Genomic DNA, 17,168 nt, shown 5'->3' on the forward strand with positions numbered 1-17,168 from the left:
TCATGCCAAAAAAGATTACCGGTGTAATGCATTAAAATACTTCTGAATAAGGCAAAGCGCCACGCCATTTTGAGGAATTGGGCATTCTAAATATAACAATTTTAATCCAGCTTGCTAAAGTATGCATTCGAATCACAATCCAAACATCAACATGGCGAACATAATTTCCAAGCAGGAATTGATCATCGTGTTGAAAAATATGGATGCCGTCATGTTAAACCCTCCTAGTTTTGTTTGAGATTGTTTAAGATCAGTTTGGTGCAAAAGCAACATGTTCTAGAGTTGCTGTACTTTATGAATACGGTGCGAAGACTAGCGTATACCTACTTATTCTTAACGCATACATTTGTGCACTACTCAAACACAAATAGGTTTTATAAAATGTGGACCCAGACTGTATACTCCTTAGAAGTCGCTGCTGCTGCGAAAAGTAAACAAACCATTTTCGCAAAATTTTCAGTGGTGTTTCATTTTCTAAGTTGTTTTATTTGCTCGCATAGTAAGTATACAGTGAAAATCAATAAGGATTTTTGCACACCGGTTGCATCTGGCTTTTCTCACATAAAAGTGAACTACCATGATGCCGGAGCCAGAGCAAATGATGCCATCCCTACCACCCATCGGTTGCTTCTGAAATCCCGGTCACAAAAGCGCATTACAAGGTTAGTTTGGCCGCCTAGCTGTGTAAATTAAGCCCGCCAGAGATTTTCCCATCAGATTTACTTCAAATAGAATAAAACAAAGTTGTTTCCTTTTCTGTTTGTGTGGCATAAATCTATCGATGAAAATATGATCGCATTGCTGGCTCCATAGCTAGCTTTAATGCTTCCAGTGGTTATTCCAAAAAGGTTTAAGATGGCTTTATTACGACTTTATTTAATCTATCAGGTTTTAAAGCTGATTAGACGTGATATGCCTGCGGCTTAGAAATAGGTTTTTAAATCAAGTTTTGATACGCTCTTTACAGCTCGGTTACAATAAATATTTTGCTTATCGATAAGGCAAGCAGATAAGTTTTATTCAATGAATTTCTAGATATCTACAAAGTGTTTTAAAGTTGCTTGTATCGTTAAAGCTGCTTGGCAATTTAGACTGCATCAGCAAACCTTAAAGGGCTTAACAAATCCATGACAAAACCTCAATAAATAATGTCTAAGAGCAGAAAGGATACAAATTGTTACTTGGGATGAATGATTAATGATTGATTAATATTTTTTTCTTATGATTATGATTATTGATTAATGATTAGATTGCAAAAACAGTGTGATTATGATTAATGATTAATGATTAAATGAGATTTTTTTGTGATTATGATTAATGATTTTGATTAATCTTAATCATTAATCATTAATCATGATTAAATGTATGATTAATCATTAACGCACTGGCTGCTAGATTTCGCAGCTTTCTGGTTTTTGGCAACTGGTATTAACACGGGCTTGGTAGTTTTATGCAGATTGTTCTGGGTCCAATCAGTGTTGGTAAAAACTGAAATTCTCAAATCTCATGGTTGAGTTGTTTCACGCGCGATTCTTGACTCGCCAAACTCACCGCCGAAAAAATCATGCACGAATTGACTCGTAATTTTACTCATTGCTTTATTTCTTGGTGCGCTTTTTATTTACAACGAAGTTTTTACGATTGTATGATAGAATAAGACCAAATCATGTGTACAACAATAAAGAATGTCGTTTAAATTGATTGGATTCGTTTTACAAGCGAACGAGATTTCGACGCTTGATTCATGAGAGCGAGATTTTGCATGAAAATCTCGCGCGTGAGAAAATGATTCAGAATCGCGCGCGAGTTTGCTCACACAGGAGTGGTTTATGAGCCAGCTTTGAGTGTAAGTTTACCAACACTGGGTCCTGGGTCTCTGACCCAACTTATGTGTAGTTTTCGTAACCACAGCTAGAAACGAGCTGAAAAGGCTGTTTCCAGTCCTTCCAACTTCACAACATAGATTCAAATCTTTCAATCACGCCTACAAGTTATGCATCCAGCGAGCTGTGCCTCATCAGTTTCACATTAATATACACACAATCTTTCCTACGCATGATATCCGGAGCGTCAACCCCTTTCAACACAGCCAGTTATTCCGATAGATTCCTAAAGATTCTCATGGGCGACTTCAATGCAAAGGTTGATTCCGACACCTCGGAGTACGTCACGGGAGCACGTCACGGGATGCCATGATCTTGGAGAATTGAGGGAGAACGGAGAACTGCAAAGTTTTGTGACAAAAAACATATAATGATTGGGGGATCGCTCTTTCCCCATCGAGTAGTTCAAACATGTACATGATTTTCTCGTGATTGCGCCCCAGAAAACCAAATCAACCAGTTAACATTGCGTCTGTCCATCAGTTCCGGCTCCGCATGGCTGTGATCCATCGAGAGGAAGAGAAAATCAGATGTTGGCAACACACGGCTATTGGAAGATGCTCTGGTCAAAGCTTTTTCGTAGAGGACCTGTAGGACCGTGCTGCAGATATTCCGGAAGATGGCAGCATAGACGATCAATGGAGTGCCCGCAAGAACCATTCTTCAATCATTTAACCTAATTTACAGCTCTTTTGTCCACTAGGGCACTGCGTGAGCGGTTCCTATTGGAAGCTGTACTTACACTTTGCACAGCGCCTAATTATATTCTATTCTAATTCTACTATATCGAACTGATTGCCGTTGCGCTGCTTTCACATTCTTCCCTATCATGGTAGAATGATGAGCACAAGGATGATGATGTGTGGCTGTTGGGGCTTTCTTTCTCCAGTCAGATTGGGGGTCCATTATGAGTTGCCGTTCGCCGATGTCCATGTATCCGGGTCCGTTTGAGCCATGGGTTCAGAAGAGGGTCAGTGTCAGCTGCTCTCAGGAGGAAGGAGCAACTGACATAAGTGCCGGGTTTGGGATCAAACCCATGATCATGAAGCATACGTGTGACCAACGGGCTCCGGCAAAGAACGCCTTTATCACCACTTAATAGAATAATTTGGATGAGGTACATACCCAGAGAAAGTAGTGGATCACAGATGACACCTGGGGAAGATAGAGATGCGAAGGAACGCCAAAGCCGCTGCAGAGAGAACAAAAACACGTGGTGCCAGAACCGTAAGCCGTCAGCGCTATTCAGCACTCGAGAAGAAAGTGAAACGCTCCTTTTTTGCCAAGGGCTGAAAGTCTCTATAATAAAGATAAATCAATCAATGAAACGCTCCTGTAGTCGGAACAAAAAAGCATGGGCGGCGGACTTTACCGGCAATATTCGTTTTTCTGGCGTACCAAGGTGCCTTAGAAAGAATAAGATGAATGCTACGATGCCCGCATAAAACACGTCTAGACAGCTATTCAACGATCTGGCTGACCAGTTAAAACGCTGCTTCAAGTACTTTGGAAACTTTTTTCAAGTACCGGCCACACCACCAACATCTCAGCATGATCCGCCAAGAATACGACACATTACCCGTCTCACAGCGAAGCTCCATAATTCCAGGAGATAGAAACAGCAGGATATAGAATGAAGTCGAAGCGCAACTGCTGCATCAATTAGTCAGAAACATATGGAAAACGGTGACATTTCCGGATAACTGGGTGCATGGTGGCTAAGTAAAGTTACTCAAGAACAGGTGATATGTATGTCTGTATGGCGAGTATTGGCGGGGCATCATGTCACTGTGCATCGTTCTAAAAGTCCTCCGCAAAATAAAACTTTATTGGATGCATACTGATGCCATTGTCCAATAGCAGCATGCAGCATTCCACTCGGCGTTCCATTGATCATGTGTAGACCATATTATCACGCTTATATTATGCTGGAGCAAATTAATTCATTGCTTACGTAAAAGCTTGTGACGGTCTCAATCATAAAAATGTGTATAAGCTCTTAGGCGCAAGGGTGACGCTAAGTTTAGCTCGTCAAGGGTGTCGTCAGTTTAACTCGTATTGGTGTACAAACTAAATCGCATAAAAGTGAAAATAAACTCGCTCAAATGTACATACAAACTCGCATAAGCTAGAATCGTTAACGTTGGCGTATTGCGATGTGATATGTGATAACAATAAAAGAGGAGTTGGAGTGCCAAAAAGCTAAAAGAAAGTGAAAAGTCATCATTATGGTTAGAAAACAAGTTACAAAGCCATTTTTATTTTGTTGACCTTATAGTTAACAATGGGTGGTGCTAGCATTGGAGGAGTAGTGGTAACTGTGCGAGAAATCATGCTACATTGACACGAATGCACTGAAGTGTAAAGTGTTGGTAATAAAACCAAAAAAAAAAAAATGCTACAACATTTTGATCTCCAAATAGCCTGCCGAACACGTACAGCGCACGGAAACCAAGTGCATTCCAACAAGCACTGAGGTGAGTTAGAATGTCATGACATTTAATCAGTGTATTTCATAAGTAGTGCTTGGTGCTAAGGTGAAACATCAAGAAATCCCATTGCAATTTTTCATACAAACTTAAGAGGCACAAATCTGACGAACAAAGTGTCGCACTTGTTTTTCCTGGCTTTACTCACTTGCAAATAGAGGCAGCTTTTACAAATCGAGAGCATTTGTTTACAAATTTTCAAGATTGGTGCTCTTGAAAACTTGAGTAGGGGACCAAGGCCATTGTGGCAGCCATGTTAGTATTCTCTGAAGTTTCTCCTTAAGTGTGAAATGCAGCTCGATAATCCAAAGGTTTTTAGTTCGATACTTAGGCGACAAGATTTTTTTATTTCGAATATTTTTACGTCGCATAAGATGCTAAATTGCGTAGCAATAGTGCATACCGTACATCGCATAAGATATCGCTTCAAGTCATATAGCGTCATTATTTTTCCGTCAATGCACGTCCACTTTTGTACGCATAAGGCACTTTTGCTGCATCTTATGCGATGTAACTTTACCGCATAAAAGTACGTATAACATGAACATAAACTTCATTATAGGTGCAAATTGGTTGTCTTGGCACGAATCGATAAGAGTCTGGTATCAAAAGTTATAACCTACTGATCGTCTGATGGTGCTTAATATTTATCACATATAACAATAACATAAATAATAATATATATATTTTTGCCAGGAATTACCAAGGGTATAACTTTTTCGACATGTGTCGAATTACTTTGCGGTCTTTGGCAAATCTTTTCGGTGCATCCTGGGCTATATTGTTTTTTTTTATCTTTCAAGTTACAAAAAAGTATGTTTTCTGCACCCTCATGGATGTTCAGAACTGAAATTATGTAGAAGTATAGAGTTTCAGACGCTTTGAGTAGCTAGACAATAGCAGCGAAACATTCTTTATGCACTGAGATTGCTGTTCTTGTTCTTGTTTTTCAACAGTTTGGCACGAATTTAATCAAAACGCACAGCTTGTTCTCTACTACGTTCATCGTAAAAGTGGGTTAAGTAAATCAAAGTAAAATTTAATAAGCATCTTCTCCGAAAAGATTCCACTGACTGGCCGACACCGCATCCCAGCTCCCGCAGCACAACTCTTTCCATCCCCAAACCAGAGCAGAGTAGCGAAATGGAAAATTCAGTTTAAATACCAAATGGCACTCACGTCCACTCTTGGCAGCGCAGCATCCTTTCCGCTAGAGTTCCTCATCCATCGCATCGTTTGTCCTTCCTGCGGTCCTTATCAAGCGCAAAATGAAAGTTATTTTGTTGATTCATCGCAAGTTGGCTACCCCGTAAAAACCCATCTCCAGCACGCCCATCTCGTTAGGGGCTCGTAGCTCTAGATAGAGTGTTCGTTGGTGGCCAGCCATCGTCAGCAGAGCCGAATCGCTTTATCAGATTCAAATTTGGCCACCCGGTCCGGTCCGCCGGATTCGTTTCGTTTCGGTTACGGATTGTGTAATGTTGACAAAGAAAATGCTGAACCATCCAGCAGCACGCACCATCGACGTTGTTGTGAGATTATTTCCAAACAGTTGCGGGATTAGTCGTCGTTTTTGACTGCACGCTTATGACCACGGAATTTTACACGACCAGATTGATTTTAAGCCTATAGGACAGATCGGTAAAGTAATAGATTTGTAGTAATGAGCTGAATTTTTGTATGGTGAGAAGGTCAATTCTCAGTTTCTACAAAGAAATATTGCAAAAAGCGTGGGTATTATGATTCTTTGCCTAATTTGATGCTGTTTGAGCAAAACTTTGGGCAACAGTGATGTTGTTTTCTCCATTTCTTGCTACATAAACAACATAGTGATCCAAAGTTTTGCTCAAACAGCATCATATTAGGCAAGGAATCATAATACCCACGATTTTTGCACCATTTCTTTGCAGAAATGGAGAATTGACCTTCTCACCATACAAAAATTCAGCTCATTACTACAAATCTAGTACTACACCGAAAGTGCCCCATTCCTTGTGTGTTTTGGGCAAAGCTCAAGAGACACACGAGAACATTCACTACTCACTTGGAAAATGAACCATGTATCGTAATGTTTGTTTACAATAAGGGATTTACGTTGTGTTTCGAATCACTTCTATTAGGGATAAAAGGTCGATCTTTGAATTTTCTTCGACCTTTTGTCATTCGATCTGTTTTTCTATCGACCGTATGCCATTCGACATTTTGTTATAGATTCACATTAGTGTTATTGTTATTATCCTGTTTACTATTGTTTTTCATATTTTATATTCTTTTGTTGCTAAACGCAGATACTTCTGAACGTCAAATCAGCTAACTGACTGAGAAGTCACGTTTAATAACATCTGCTGCTTGTATCTTCTTGTATACAGTGATAGACATTCGTTTAGCCGAGAACAAAAAAAGTGTCAGGAAACTCATACAAAAGATTTTATGATAAAACTTTTTTATCGTAGTAATAGTATATCTAGTACAGTTTTATAAAAATGTGATACATTAAACTTACATACACACTGAAACAAAACCGAGGGTAAAAACCCTTCAAATTTCATTTTTTGCCTAGACATTCGTTTAGCCGAGGTAAATGAAAAATCGGTTTTCAATAGATTTTTTGCAATTTCGTGAGTATATTTCGAGAATATACTCCAAGGCATTTAGTTTATGACGTGTTAGCAAGATATTTGACTTTAAAAGTTTATTTATTTGTGAAATTCAGAGAAATATTATAAAAAGAAGCGACGATAAACAAATTTATTTAAGAAAACTGATTTCTGTAAACACTCAAACGTAAGCTAGATTAGCAGTTTTGAAAATATGGCACAGAATTATTGTCAGAAATGTTCAAATTATTGCATAAAATTTCATGAAAAAATAAGTATATTGGTTTTTGGTTGGTTTAACTTTAAAATGGGATTGATAAAAGCTAAAATAAATAGTTCTGCATTGAAATAAATACGTGCCCTAATGCCTGTGGAGTATACCTGTTTGATACTCTCTCTCTCTCTTATTGGCGTAACGTCAAAGTCTGCTTCTCAGCTTAGTGTTCTATGAGCACTTCCACAGTTATTAACTGAGAGCTTCCTCTGCCAATGTCCATTTTGCATGCGTATATCGTGTGGCAGGCACGAAGATACTCTATGCCCAAGGAAATCAAGGAAATTTCCTTTACGAAAAGATCCTGGACCGACCGGGAATCGAACCCGTCACCCTCAGCATGGTCGTGTTGAATACTCGTGCGTTTACCGCCTCGGCTATATGGGCCCTCTGTTTGATACTACCATTACTAAATGAGTTAGAAGACTGCAAAGTGAAAGAACTGCAAGAAGTGTCAGATTTTGTGTACCCTGTTTATTCAAAAGCAGATGCTCATGCAAAAATGCAAGATTTGGTTAAATAATTGGCTTATTTCATTCAATCTGAAGAAATATATTATAAATGAGTCTTAGTTGTGAGCCACATTCATTTTTAACATGATTTATTTGAAAAGAATGTCTAAATTATGAAACAAGTAGTTCATGCTAGAAATTTGAATACTTTTGGTGCCATTTCTCGAAATATGAGCCGTCCAATGTATATTATTTCAGCCAGAATACAGTCTAAAAGATATTGGGAGCTATTAGAAGACGTAATAGTAGTAAACGCTGTGATTTATGCAAGCGAAACCATCATATTTCATCAAAACAATACTTAAATACGTGATTTTTTGATGGTTTGTGTTATTTTTTTCTGTTAAAAACGTTGTTTTTCGCAAAATTTCAACCTGCTTTGGTCATGAAACTTTCATTAGATTGTTTTGAAACACTTCCGATAAAATTATTTTTATCTCAATCTCAATTGAGAAACATTTAAAATATTATTATATGACATATTTATATGAGATGCATGCAAAATTGATATGGCAACACTTCCAAAAACGATCTAATTCATGATTTACAAGTCGATCTAAAATGCAGATCACCATACAAAATGACTTTGTTGGATATTTTTCGAAATTTGATAGTTTTTTATTATGGAATTCTAAAAATTGTACAATTCGGCTAAACGAATGTCTAGGCAAAAAATGACATTTGAAGGGTTTTTACTCTCGTTTTTGTCTCAGTGTATATGTAAGTGTGATGTATCACATTTTTATAAAACAGTACTAGATATACTATCACTACGATAAAAAAGTTTTATCATAAAATCTTTTGTATGAGTTTCCTGGCACTTTTTTGAATTTCTTTTAGCCTCGGCTAAACGAATGTCTATCACTGTATTGATGCTTGATACTTGATGGGCTACAACTCGTAGCTGTAAGTCTACGCCGAATGAAGCATTGGCCTCCACTGGTCTAGGTCCTGGGCCAATCGCTTCCAGTCACCCTGAACGTTTAGAGCCCTTAGGTACTCCTCAATTGCAAAAAGCCACCGTGTGCGCGGCCTACCACGAAGCCAACGACTCCTTCCTGGTTCTCTGCTGAATATGGTTTTAGCTTGTCGTCCCTCCGACATACGAGCTACATGCCTAGCCCACCGCAGCCTGCCGTGTTTTATTCGCTTAACTATATCCATCTCTTTATATACTTGGTACAATTCGTGGTTCATGCGACGCCGCCAGATGCCGTTCTCCAGTTTACCACCGAGTATTGTTCGCAGCACTTTACGTTCGAATACTGCAAGGGCTCTCCGATCAGCTTCTCTGAGCGTCCACGATTCATGGCCGTATAAAGCGACCGGATGAATCAGAGTCTTGTACAACGCAAGTTTTGTTTTCGTTTGCAGTCTACGGGACTTCAGCTGGTTTCGCAAAACGCCCGATTCGCAGCTGCAATCCGTCTTTTCACCTCGAGCCACAGGACGAAAACTGCACGTCCAGTTAAATACCGATTCTCAATGAGATCGTTGCGTAATCCTTCCAAATGCAGTAGAGGTGGGGCATGCCTCTACGTCCGCAGTCTAGACGAGGCTGGAAATGTAAGAGTTAATCTACTATCGTCGAAATCGAAGGTCACTTCTCTGAAAACCCAATCCATACCGAGATTGGAGCTCTCTGGTGCATTGCTTTCAGCACAACTCTGCGATAAGGTTCGCCAGGCTACCAATCCTGATGTTCATACAACATTCTGGGTGTATACTACATGTGCTCTACGGTGGATCCAGGATCCACTCCATCGACGTGGTCAGTATTCGTGGCAAACAGAGTAGCGAAAATCCATGATTGGAATAGGACCGAAAGAGCTCATCAATAACGATTTCTAGTGGCGCGGGCCATGCTGGTTAACCGAAGCACGGAAAAGCTGGCCAACTTCAGAACTAGCTTCGTTAGAAGAAGGCGAAGAAGAAAGGAGGCGTACCGCAGTTGTCGTGATTGAAAGATTTCTCTCCACATTGAATTCCTACACGACGTTGATTCGTCGTGCCGCCATTTTGCAACGGCTGATACGATCACTCCAGGTACCAGGGAATCGTTCGAAAATATTTTTGAAGGCAGAGGAATTGCTGAAAGCAGAGTTTGTGCTGATTCGAAAAGTGCAGGAAGAAATGTTCCCGGATGAACTTCGAGCCATCCGCAAGAAGGAACCTGTCAGTAGGTATTACCCCTATATTTGCGAAAACGAAACTCTACGTGTAGACGGGCGTTTTCTAACAAGGCTGAAGACGCTAAACAACACCATATGATTCTCCTAGCAAGGCACCGCTTAACCAGAATGGATTTTGCGCATCATCATCTCCGATCCCTCCACGCTGGACCGCAACTTCTGTTGGGGACAGTGCGGCAGCGTTATTGGCCTCTTGGAGGAAGGAACGTTGCAAGGCAGGTCGTTCATCAATGCCTGATGTGCTTCCGGTGGAAGCCACGACAAATACAGCAATTTATGGGAGAATTACCGAGTTCAAGGGTTTCAATCGCTCGTCCGTTTTCCAAGGCCGGCGTGGATTACTTTGGGCCAGTGTACTTACGACCAGCACCATGTAGAGCCGCCGCCTACGAAGCAATTTGTGTGTGCATGTGTACCAAGGCGGTGCACATGGAGCTGGTCTCCGACTTGTCCATGGAGAGGTTCTTGCAAGCACTTCGTCGATTTATCTCACGCAGAGGAAGATGTACCGATTTGTTTTCGAATAACGGTACAAATTTCGTTGGAGCCCGAAACCAACTGCAGGAACTGTTTCACCTTTGGATGGAGTCTGAACATCGTCAGGGCGTCGCTAGATTTTGTGCCACTGAAGGAATAAATTGGCATTTTAACCCTCCTGGCTCCCCACATTTTGGAGGTTTGTGGGAAGCAAACGTGCGTTCGGCAAAACACCACATAATCAGGGTTGTCGGCTCAAGCCCGGTGTTTCAGGAAGATATGTCTACACTGCTGGTTCAAGTAGAGGGCTGTTTGAACTCCAGACCACTGACTCAGATGTCAGAGGATCCAAACGACCTTGAGCCGCTTACCCCCGCTCATTTCCTGGTTGGTAGTTCTCTACAAGCAATATCAAGCGGTCCAGCAACAGCTTCAACATTTCTGAGATAGATGGAAGCGTGAATAACTGTGTCAATTACAGGGCATGTCCAAGCGTTGGAAATTGAAAGGATGGTAATAATTCAAGACAAAAATCAGCCGCCGATGCGTTGGCGTATGGGTCGTATTATTGATGTACACCCTGGTGCTGACAGTATCGTTAGAGTTGTTACGCTGAAAACAGCGACTGGAGTTCTAAAACGTGCAGTCGAGAACCTTTGCCTGTTGCATGTTTCAGAATCAGATGCCTGTGATAAATGAATCCAGCTTTCCACCGTTCCCATCCCAATCGAAGAGGAGTTTGTTTAATTTCAGGTTCAGAAAGAAGATTTCTGGTGGGTGAGCTACTCATCGTATCATTTGGTCAGCAGCAGTACTGCTATCTGCGTATCCCATTGCCGATCGATCTACTGTCGGCTACAGGCCAGTTCAAGTGGATATCACTTTCGCTTTCGACCACGCTAGTGGTGACGTCATCGATGTTGGTAAGAGAGGTGATTTGGAGAAGCTGAGCGGGAGAATTGGATCACCCGAACTGCAGATAGCAGATCAATTTCACCACAGGGCTATTGGGATCTGTTCTGACGATAGTTCAGGTTTCGGTTTTCATTGGAAGGGAATTTAAATACACTAACGCGTGGTTTAGAATTTAGAACAAACTATCTTTATTTCTCAAACTTGACATTTTACTCTTCGCAACGCCTTTACATCGCGAAGCCTATCAGTGGACTGTTGCATGTTCATTCATGCCTGTCGATCACCTGCCTATTTTGTATTGAATGGACTGTACTTTTTCTGCTCTACACGCTAGCCAGAGAGCTTTCATTCTAGGCGCGCAAACGGTCTACACACAGAAAAGCTCGCATATCCTTTCCTGCAGTGCGCTCAAAAGTGCGTCATATAATGTTTTCTTCCCCATATGAAATTACAAATCATTCATTTTCTCGCAAACAGGATCAGAAGATACCTTGATCCATCCTCTACATGTGCACGAAACCGATTTTGAAAATATTGCTTCGTTATTTAATAAAAAATCAAAAACCAAAAAGTGAGAAAATGCTTCCAGTTTCACCTTAAACAGAATTCCGGACAATTTTTTTACGCTGAATTGAGAAGTGTTATTCCTCTGTAATTCGCGCACTCCAGTCGATGCACTTTTTTGTATAGAGGGCAAATGAGACCCTCCAACCAACTTGCAGGCAGTACTTCCTCTTTCCATAAATTCTATATAGGGTAATTTTCCAATTGTTGCACGGCTAAAAACTCGCCTATTGTTGCACACTCCATGTTATTCTTATGAGGTGTGCAACAATTGGCGAATTTTTAGCCGTGCAACAATTGGAAAATTACCCTAATACGTTGTAAGAGTTGATACAGCTGCTCACTACCGTGCTTGAGAAGCTCGATCGGGAGTTCGTCCTCCCCAGCAGCCTTATTGTTTTTCAGCCCTCTAATGGCTGTCTTGACCTCGTCTAGCATTGGAGGTTCCACAGCTTGTCCGTCGTCGTCGTTCGAATTCTGTCTGTCGCTCTTCCATTCCCACCGTTCAATAACTCCTCGAAGTGCTCTGTCCTCCTGGCAGCCACCAGTGTTTTGTCTGTCAGCAAGTTTCCTTCACGGTCGTTGTACATGACGGGAGAAGGCGCTGTTTTTCTCCGCACGCCATTGACAGTTTCGGAAAACCTCCGCATAACATTCTGCTCCATACTTTCTTGCGCCTGAGCAATCACATTTTCCTCATGGTATTTTTTTTCTGCGGTGGATTCGTTTTTCGGCTGCTCTCGCTTCCCTATATCGCTCCCTCCTCTGCCAGGTCTCAGACACCAGCATCCGGTTTCTGGCGACATTCTTCTCATCCTTTACCCTCTGACACTTCTCGTCGAACACCCGTTCCTAGGTTGTCTTTGAGCAGTGCCTATCACCTCCCGCGCTGCCATATTCATCCCTCCGTGGATAGACTCCCACAGAGTGTTGAGGTTATCGCTCTCGTTGATTTCACTTAGCCGCTCGTCCAGCTTCTGGTGATAGTCAGCTACCGTACCGTCTGCTGAAAAACGCTGGATGTTGAACCGCATCGATCGCCGGTTCTTAGAGTCCGATAGGGTTGATAACCGAGCTCGAATCTTACTAACTACGAAGTAGTGATCTGAGTCGATGTTAGGACCCCTAATAGTTCTAACATCAATGACGTCCGAGAATTGTTGGCCATCTATATGGTATACCAGCATCGGCCATCTATATGGTATACCAGCACATGGTCGATTAGGTTGCAAGCTTCGTCATTTGGGTGTCTCCAGGTGTGCTTGTGGATATCCTTGCGTACAAAGTAGGTGCTACTAATGGCCATCCCCCTGGCAGCAGCAAAGTTAACTAATCTTCTTGTATCTACTCAGTCTATTTATGGAGAAGAAATATTCAAAAGTCAATCAGAGTGGGTGATTTAGGCATTCTAGAATCCAAGTAAAAGTAAACGTTTATAAGTGGATGATTTGCTTAATCCTGAACAATGTTCAGAGAACCTTCCTGTATTATTTATGTAGCACACATGTATGTCAAAATACAATACTGTCAATGAGAACTATAAAATGAATAACATCCAAACTGTCATTCTGACGTCAGGTTTTGCCTTTATCTCCTAAACGATAGTATTTTTTTCTGTGTTGTATTGAATTATTCACTCCGGACTATCTTCCACCCATAGCCAACGCCGATTCCCATTACAAGCGGCAATCCACAAACGTGGACGGTAATCTATGTGACATATTCCAATCACGTCCGAACCTGTCATACACGTACGTGGAAGACCGTATTGTCGGACGCTTGCATCATACATGGCACGAGAAAAATAGTGTGAAAGAAAAACCTACTTACTAAAGTGGGACCCATCAATCAACAACAATTTTCCACTCTTTTCAATTAGGATGCGTTCCACTTCTTCTATTAGATCGGCTACGAGTACCGTAAAACTGTGTGGAGTTGTTCGGAACAAATGAAGTTTTTTTAGTTATCACACTTGAAATGTCTATCGGACCATGAACATTTATCTAATGAGCTGTTTCGGTAACCTTTGACCAATCTGATGTATTTTTAATAGGTTTTCCAAAATTGATTATTTTTGCACGCTGTTCTCATAAACAACTACGTTATAGAACCACATTATCTAAGCACGGCATTCGCTGCTCACGGAATAGGAAACTTGCATATCGAGCATGTGTGCTTGTCAACAGCCAACAACGCAATCGTCACTGCACTGCCACAATTTATGTAGGGTAAAAATCGACTTCGTCATATTCGCTAATTCTCGTCATATCAGACGGAAAATAACTTGACAATGGCAGGACAGACTAAGAAGTTTTTCCAAGCATATGAATATCTCAAAAAGACCCGAAATCTTCGGCAAATTTTAGAGCCTGAAGCGCGATAATGCCCCACATAACGGTAAAATGATAGCCGCTTCCTTTCTCACATTCGATAGAGAAAGTGATGACTCGAAGAAAACTTCAATATACCTAGGTACGAAGAAGAAAGCTCAGTCAGTATCCTCGATAGCGGCGTCGGTGGTGTAGTGGTAAGCGTGGTTGCCTCTCACCCCAGTCGGTCTAGGTTCAATCCTAGTCGACGCCGTCGGTATTTCTGAGACAAAAATATCTGATCACGCCTTCCCTCGGATAGGAAGTAAAGCCGTAGGTCCCGGCCCATGTGTTGATGGGTTCGATATGTAGGGTGTCAGGTGTGTGTGGATGTCTCCCTGACCGTCCGTGTTTAGGCTTAGTACCAGAAATAGGCGGACGTTAAACTAGAGCTGATGCCGAACGGTGTCGGCTCGCCAGAAATAAGAAGAAGAAGAAGTATCCTCGACCAGTCGTCGGGTATTTTTATTGAGTCAGGCGGCACTTGATATGCGTCCCTCCATAATAGACAAGGGGTTGAAAGCGTGGCCAGCCGGCCAGCAATGGCCCCTGGAGAACCGTCCGTCCTCGTTCGCCTAGATGACTGATGTCCCCCATCCGAACGGTGTATTTATGAAAGTTTCAACATATCATACGGTTCGGTTAACATACAACTGGAAAAATATACAAAAAAAAAAGGATGGCATCAAATGGTCTCCGGAGATTCTGTTGGTCACTGCGGTGCTGCTGAAGTGACCAACGGAAATAGATTTAGGACTACGAGCGGGGCGTGGTGGTGTTTGTATGTGTGTCATATTTTTTTTTATTAGCAAGCCATCATGATGCTGCGAATATATGCGAGATGTGTGGCAAACCCGAACATGGTTTGTGGAACTGTGGAAGGCAAATATTGTTTCGTTTGGACATTTTTTTTTTGGTAGTCGCTCGCTGTTGCCTACAGATGTGTGTTCCCTGAGCTATGCTAGAATGAAGAAAAAAAACAGTAGAAAATCGTTTGGACTATTTCCATTTAGTTTGTGCTCACGTTCACCACATGCCAATGACGGTTTTCAGTTTGCGTTCGCCGGGGAGAAAATGGCTTTTCCGATGCGGAGGCTAGGTTCGTACGATGGAATGTGACACGCCATACAGCGCGCGCAGCAGTCTGCACTCTGGAACGGAATGTTTGCTGTCTCTTGACGTCGACGATGGCCAGCGGGATGATTTATTAGACATGAGATTGCTGTGGTTATTGGGAATTGGGATAGAGCCACGTGTAGGTATACCGCCGACCTATCTCGGGTTTCGATTGAATTGAAGGCTGAAGTTTGCATTATGTGAGGCGGTACGTAGTTGTTGTTGACGTTAGTTGAGTTGGTCAACTAGGCTGATTACTCAGGCTACAGAATATACGAATTTCAAAAGTCAAACAGCGGGAAGAAAGTTCATTGGGCCGATATGATTTTCGTAATGGTCATGTGAATTTTTGTAATCTAATATTATTTTCTCTTGCCTTCATAATGTGTTCAATGAACTGCTTCAGTTTCCGAAAATGAGGAACTAAGCATGTACCACAGGGCATTTTTTTTTACAACCGTACGGGATTGGGCCGAAGGGTCCCAGATTTTCATGAAACTTTTTCCACAGGCAGGGCTCATGGATATATGAACAAAAAAAATTGAGAAAAAATCAGGGTCGCCTATTTTTCCGGAAAACTCAGGAGGAAATTCTTTGTTTTCCCCTGACACTACTTACTTTGAAAAATCATAACTCAAGAACGAAGCATAGTTTTTTTTAGAAAATGAGAGCAAATTTTCTCAGAAATCCAAAAAAAAATTGAACTGGAAAAAGTTTTCCACAAAATTCTCCACAGTTGAGAAAATTCGTAAAGAAAAGCCGGAAAAACAATGCCCGAACTCGTAAAAAATATCAAAAAACATATTTTTGAGAAGGTTACTTCTATAAGCTTTAATCGCTGGAATTTTTGGAATGCACTTTTTTTCGTTTTTTTTTAGTTATGGCCAATTTTGTCATATAAGCCTTTTCTTTGAAAAATCATAACTCAAGAACGAAGCATCATAGAAACAAAGGAAATGAAAGCAAATTTTCTCAGGAATCAAAATTTTCTACCGTTGAGGAAATTCATAAAGAAAAGCCGGAAAAACTATGCACGAACTCGCGGGAAATTTTCAAAAATATATTTTTGAGAAGGTAGTTTTATAAGTTTTGATGGCTGAAACTTTTTGAATGCACTTATTTTTCGTTCTTGAGTTATGGCCAATTATGTGAAAATATATGCGTTATTTTTTACAAAATTGACCATAAGGCCGATGCAAATATTTAATTTGTTTTATGTCACCACCCCCTTCAAAAATCCCAAAATATTGAAGGGGCGAAAAAAAAAACATGGCTGCCAATGACTCTATTTTCAATAGAAAAAATGTCTTCAAGCAAACAATTTTTCAATAGTTCAAATATTTTTTCAATAGTGATTATATTTTTAAATTTTTTAATAGTTTTTTTTTTCGTTTGTTCCTTATTTATTTTTGTCCACCCCCTCGTACCCGATGAGAGGTCTCGGACATAAAAGAGAAATAATATTTGCATCGGCCTAACTCAAGAAAGAAAAAAAAATCCATTCCAAAAATTTCAGCGATCAAAGCTTATGAAATTACCTTCACAAAATATTTTTTTTTGAAAATTTTCCGCGTTGGGTCCGAGTTTGAGAATAGTTTTTCCGGCTTTTCTTTTGGAATTTTCTCAACGGTGGAAAATTTGTGGAAAACTTTTTCCACTACTTATTTTTTTTATTCCTGAGAAAATTTTCTTTCATTTTCATTGAAAAAAATCTTGTTCCGTCCTGAGTTATAATTTTTCAAAGAAAAGGCTTATATGACACATGTGGACATTTTACAAC

This window comes from Aedes albopictus, chromosome 1 (genome assembly GCF_035046485.1).
Source record: "Aedes albopictus strain Foshan chromosome 1, AalbF5, whole genome shotgun sequence".
Taxonomy (NCBI): Eukaryota; Metazoa; Arthropoda; class Insecta; order Diptera; family Culicidae; genus Aedes; species Aedes albopictus.